The sequence below is a fragment of the Macadamia integrifolia genome, unplaced genomic scaffold (assembly GCF_013358625.1).
Source record: "Macadamia integrifolia cultivar HAES 741 unplaced genomic scaffold, SCU_Mint_v3 scaffold869, whole genome shotgun sequence".
Lineage (NCBI taxonomy): Eukaryota > Viridiplantae > Streptophyta > Magnoliopsida > Proteales > Proteaceae > Macadamia > Macadamia integrifolia.
The window spans coordinates 401,910-408,519 of NW_024870564.1; the positions used below are offsets into that span (position 1 = coordinate 401,910).

Consider the following 6,610-nt stretch of genomic DNA (forward strand, 5'->3'; position numbering starts at 1 on the left):
TAATATAAGTAAGGCATGTAACCCAATGAATTAGTTGGTTGATGAATTGAAGAATGAATTAAGTTGTCAAAGGCTTGCGTGGCTGCCTCTTCCCCCCCTGCGATCTTCTCTTTCTCTTATCTCCTCCTTGTCCAGTGAGACAATCCCCCCCGTTCTTCTTCCTCCTCCCTGCAATCTCTTCTCCTCTTCCCTGAGTGACCCTCCTTCTCCCTCTTCTTCTTCTAACTATTTTCTGATTGTGTGCTCTGTTTCAGCAACCCTGTCAGTCCAACAAGAGAGAAGAAGCTCGCTGACACTCATCTGTAATCTATCCAGCCTGAATCTTGGTGCAAAAGAGATTCCCACCTGGGTGACTCAAATAACCCAAGCTTTGGCCTGTAATTCCCTTCATGTCTTGAGATTAAACAACAGTTTCAGAACTATACCTGAAACCACCGCCCAGATCTGACTTCGAGGGCTGAATCTCCCTTGGTGATTCTCCTTTCCTCTCCAGATTTTAGGTACAGACTGCCTCTCCATAGGCGATTCACGTACGGTTCTGGAATTTCATAGCTGTTGAGAGGGACTCTATGGGCTGCGGCTTGACTTCCTCTTTGGTGTTCAACGAAACTTCCATGGCTGTCGTGAGGTTGAAGACAACCTCATAAAATGGGGCTTGCTTTAACTTTATTATAATATCTCATTAATACCCCTCCCTTCTATTCTAATTATGTATTGTCCCTTCCTTACCCTCTATCCCAAGAATACCCTCTCTTTTCATACGTTACTCTCTTCTTCTAAAGTGGGGATTAAAGAAGTCTTTTAGATTTTTGTCTTTTGTGTAAAAGTCCTTCTTTTGTTTTACCTCCCATATTAATGACCCTCTCTTTCTCCTTTTATTACAGTCTGCCATTGAGTCTTTCCCGTCCTAATTTACCTCTTATCAATAAATCTAAACCCTCCCATAACTTTTATCCTTTTAATTACCAAATTACTACTGTTTCTATTCCTTGGCTTCTAAGTATTTAATTGGGCCCACATCCAATCGGGTTGGTTCTCGTGGGGCCCACCGACCCCGCATTATTTGATATCAGAGTGAATTTCCCATCAAACTTGTTTACTCCAATGGTTGCTTACCCCACCCCCTCATCTAAACTGTGGACTCGGTTACTTCGACAGAATGAAGAGATGTTGAAAATGGTTAGAGCTTTCCAAGAAGAATTGGTTGCTAGTAGGATAGAAAGGGAAGCACAAGCTGTTACACTCAAGAACATTAACACAAAACTTGATGCCCTAGAGTCACGTATTCGGAAACCCGATGGACAGCAAGGTCATGTTACTCATGACGTTGTGATGACACCTCGAGAACCGTTCCCACATCCAGTCGGGTTGGTTCTCATGGGCCCACCGGCCCCGCATTACAATGACATGGCAGTGATAGTGACATGGCAATGATGGCAGTTGTTAGATTGACTTGACAGACATTCTGGGTGAGTTGGTAGAGTTTATGATGTAGAAGCAGTGATTGAACAATGCACGTTTAGTTAGACAGCTACTGGGCATGGTATGCAGTGACATGGAAGTCAAGGTCAGCATTGTAGTGATTTTGAGTGTTATGAGGCTAGTTGGCAAGGACAGGTAAGTTCTAGTAATGCTTAGGAAGTGTTGGATAAGTTAGAAAGTTAGAAAGAGTTGTGCAAATAGGTCAACTTCAGAGAAAATTTGGGTAGACCAAATGGCTTGGTTGGATGATGATATGTACTGAAAAGATGTAGAGCATCGAGTCATCTTTACAACGCATTTGGAAATTATGTCAATCTGATTCTGGATGAGAGATATATAGCTGATTAATTACAGTTAGTATTTGAGGTTCAACTCTTCGATAAAATGTTCCAAAGAAGTGCATTACACATTCATAGGTATTGTGATACATGTGACATGATATATGGGTCCCTTAGATCCACAACACCAAGGGTGGACTCTATGTATTAGGTGAGATGTTGGAAGTGAAGGGGCTTGAACACAGTGGTATTTCGGTCATTTTGTATTTTGGCAGGGATATTGAGGTATCCAAACCTATGTGACACCTTAAGACATCTCTTATGATGTTAATATGATGTCTTAGTAATGGTGCAAGCAGTGGGTGAAGGCTCTGTATGGTTAAAATGAAGATTTCATAGGTTCATGCATTGACATCATGTTCGGGGGTATTATTGTAAATTCAATTGGCATATTTAGAAGGAGACATGCACATGAAAGTTGTAGATCTTTGAGTCATGCGTCTAATGCAATTGGAATCATATCGATCCGATATCGTAGTAAAAATTTATGACAATTTTCAGTCAGTGCATAAGTTGAAAAGACAGTGACCTACACATCATTCGGGTTCAAGCCCGTTTTTGGGATCTGCGCACTGCACCTGGGTTGATGGTGTCTTCGTAAAAACTTAGCCTTTCGAGTCTTTTGTACGTAGGAAAAATGATGTGGATCCGGGTTCTAAAAGACTGAAATCGGATCACTTATGGGCCCACGAAAAACAAATATTTCAATCTAGGCAAACCAGGGGCCATATTGTAAATTCTGGTACAATTTAAGAGCTTTTTAGATTGAAATAACTAAGGACTTAATAGGAATTAAACCCAAAGAAAAGAGCAGTTCTGAAAATAAAAAAATAGTAGTGGGGTTAAATTGAAATAAAATCCAAAATGAAGGTTATTTATGAGAACATCAGAGAATAGGATCTAATTGTAAATAAGGAGAAATACCATCAGCGACCTTATGTAACCTTAAGGACACAGACACGATAGAACCAGCAGAAGCGGTGTTGGTTTCGAACAGCAAAACTCACTCAGTTGGAATCCATGCGAAGCGAAACTTTGGAAGAGAGATTGGAAGTCAGTTGGCTATTGATTCCAACCAATATCAGATCGGAAGAAGCTGTGACAACCTCGGGAAGAAATTCGCAACCTGAATCAGGCGGAGAACCAGATCTGATTTCTGGTTTTCAGATTTGTCTTCTACTAACTTGCAGGAGCTTGGGATAAACTGCAGGGACTTGTTTGTCTCTGAGAACCCTACCCTCGACCCAAAACCTCAGGGCCACTCGATGGGAGACCAGTTTTCAGAGACAAGTCTTCGGTTCTGGTAGGTATTGCCTAGAACAGGGGAAAAAAGAAAAAAAACAGAAAAACAATGAAGATATGAAGAAGAAGATGAAGAAGTAATAATAGAAAGGAAGGTTAAAGAAGAAAAGAGACTATTAGAAAGGTTAAAACAAAGCACCCACGGCACAGACTATTAGAAAGGTTAAAACAAAGCACCCACGGCAGCCATTGTTCATGGTTCTCACCCAAAAATCATCAAGTTCTAATTCTCCAAAATTCTGAATTCTTCATTGGGTTTACGTCAATATAAAGGCAAGCAACAATGTAAAAATAGAAACTACTTGAAAGGAAACTACTCTAAAATTAGAAGCAAACTAATCCCAAAAGAAATTGTTTCTAAAACAAAAGGAAATCAAATCAAAGATATTTTTTTTTTCCTAAATCTGTCGCCCAATTGCATAAAAAAGAATCGGGCCAATCGGAGTTCGGATGATGAAGATATGGCCATTGTATGATTGCGCCGAAATAGAGCCGACCTGACGCAAACCGGCCGACCACATACTTCAGCCGGTTGAGGAACCGGTCGACCAGTTGACCAATCGGATAAAGCGGGTAAGCTCATAATTTTGGTCTAAGCGGAACTGGTTGACCGCTTCATTAAACCGATAGATTGCATGCGCCATTTGAGTTACTTGTGATAGGTCTGGTTTATCTAAATTTAGGTCAAATTTTGGGCATCTTCTGAGTAGAATTAGAGGAATGCTATTTCTGAAAAAAGTTGTAGATATTTGAATCTATTTCAGAAGAAACAAGAATAATCCCGATTGGAGTTATATAGAAGTTATGCTCCCCATAATGAAGAAAGGTTAGTCTGCCATACTGGTTTTTGGTTTAGTTTGGCCGGTTAGACCAAGCTCGGGGTTTGGGTCAATTGTTGGAGTATTTAAGTGAAATTTAGGGCTTTTTGTCTCTAACTCTTCCAAGATAATAAGAGGAACAAACCCTAGGAGAGAAGGAGAGGAGAAGAGAGAAGATGGAAGAGAAGAACCAAGTGTGTATGTGTGCTTTCATGCCCAAATCTTGAGAAATGCCCTTGCTTGAAGATTTTAGTGTGCTGAATGCTTGAGTATTGTCACTAGCAAGCTTGAGAATCTGTTAAAGTTTACATTGAAGGTTGGAGATGGTTGTTGGAGTTCATTAAAGACAAAAAAAGCTCATTGTGTGTATCTGGGGCCACCATCTTCTACACTTGAAGGATCAAGATTCTCCATCAAAAGGGGAAAGTTGAAGATTCTAGTGTATCTGGGAATCTCTGAGAAGCTCTCACCACTTGCTAGTTAAGGGAGATAAACTCTGTATACAAGTCCTAATTTTATATGACCTAGGTTGTGAACCACGTATATCTTGTGCAGTGTGTATGTGCTTGTATATTGGAGTGCATGGATTGTGAATGCTTGCATAGTGAGTGTGGCTTCTGGTAGATCTAGGCATTGAGTGGTTGCATGGTTGTGTGTATTTAACTCTTCTGACTGTGAATATGTCGACACAAGTTCAAGTGAACAACATGAAGTGCCATCAGAGAGAGAATTGTCAGGGTCATTTCAGAAAGATTTCTTAGACGCTGTTCACCCACCTCTTAGGGTCAACCTGGGATTCACATTGGGAATTAAGCTATTACTAGTACATAGTATTACTAAATATTTAGCTCCCTACAATTCAGACGGTAAGTTTGACTTTTGCTCCATTTTAAGGTTATATTTATGATCACTATGTCCATGAAACTCATGACTATCTAGTTGATTGATTGCTTTTCATTAGCCTACATTGAGAAACGGTTTGAATTCTTAAAGCTTGTGTAGGTAGTTCAGATGATATGTGATACTCGCAGTTGGTGCTGATTGGGTAGCTAGGCCGTATGAGCATTGTGGAACAAAAACATTAGGCTGTACAGTTAATCAGAACAAAAGAATATCAGAATATGTGACTTATATTTTAATCAGAATTGGGCAAAAGAAAATCAAAATATGATGTGACTTGACGTCTTAGTATAGATGGATAAGTGAAGTTGCTCGATGCTTACCTTGTTAATCGAGATTGCTTTGATTGTCAAAAATTTGGTTACAGTTTGAAGCATTTCCACTCTTCTAGCACCCTATAGGTTTCAATATGAACCCCTAATATTCTATATTCTGTTGTACCAAAATTATTCTTTGAGTGAAAAGCCACAATAATTTGGTTGAGAGTCTGCATTTTGTCCCAACAAAAGGGAGCAAATTTTCATCAATGCTTTACTACATAGACTTGGAACACCAAGCTTATATCCAGATCTACTTTTTCTTCTCTCTCTACATTGGATATACTCTTAGACTTCTCCTTTCCTTCTTTCTCAAAGACTCAAACCTTTCTTATTTGCTTGCTGGTCCACTCCATGTTAGCCACTGCTGCATTGAGACTAACAATAAATGTAGCGTGTACTTACGCATGCAGGCTTCTCTTTCTATGGTTTGTTTATTGCATGTTTTCTTCCTGTCATGCCATTATGAACTAAAAATCCTGTACAATAGAAATAGTAACACATTAGTATGAACTTTTACTCATTTATTAGACTACGAAGAAGCAAAGTAAAGAACTAGTTGAGGAATGAGAAATTCAAACCCATACTCAATGACAATACTGTTCAAATCATCCTTGAGTAGCTGAAGGCTTTTTGTTACTGGTCTCAGCCCTCGAGAACATTGATTGTATGGAATCAATCTAATCTACACTTATACTAGGACAATAGTAGTAGATGGCTAAGCTTGAAAGAAAAGTTTAAGTCAGAATCATCCTACGTGCAAGAGAAAGGAAGTTAACTTTCCAAGTGTTGAATCTATTGGTCAATCTTTCGTAGTTGATGGGTGGAAGAAATTGTGTTGGTAAATGCTTTTAGTGGTTTTTTATTTTATTTTATTTTATTTTATGGTGACCCTACTGTTGAAGCTTGTTTGTTTCGTAGTATGTAGACCTATTAAGAAAACACAGCCTGGGCTTGGCCAAGTAAGGCAGCTACTTTGCTGAAGTCTGATTAAGCATGACTTGACTTCAGCAAATCCCAAACCATAGCCTTGACTGCATTTTGTCCTCAACTGGTATACGGCACACCTTGAGGTTTATGGTGCTTCACCTGAAATTGAAATTTTGGACTCTTATCTTGTTGTAAATTGGGTACAAGGTAGAATTGTATTATAGGGCTATTTTTGTCTTATACTCAATTCTGGAATGTCCCACTCCATATTATAAATAAAGGAGGTTTGTGTCCAAAGTTATCAAGGTGGCAAGGCAACCAAGGCATTGAGGTTCTGCCTGACTACCTTGGTAGGTATCGCCTTTGTGAACAAAACGTTCTATTGTTCTTTTTTTTATATAACCATTATATTTGGGACAAATAGCATATTAAAAATTATATAATTCTAGTTATATGCTAAAATAAATATTAAAGAATCATACCGATGCAAGATATTCATCATAATAACAAATCAACAAAGTGA

At 39.0% G+C, this 6,610-nt stretch overlaps 1 long non-coding RNA gene across 1 annotated transcript; it reads left to right on the plus strand.

The window, feature by feature from the left end:
- The first annotated feature begins 1,800 nt into the window (after window positions 1-1,800).
- LOC122070263 lies at window positions 1,801-3,335 on the plus strand. The gene is made up of 2 exons (XR_006137718.1): window positions 1,801-3,246; window positions 3,285-3,335. It is a non-coding gene; the product is annotated as an uncharacterized LOC122070263 (long non-coding RNA).
- The last annotated feature ends 3,275 nt before the right edge of the window (window positions 3,336-6,610 follow it).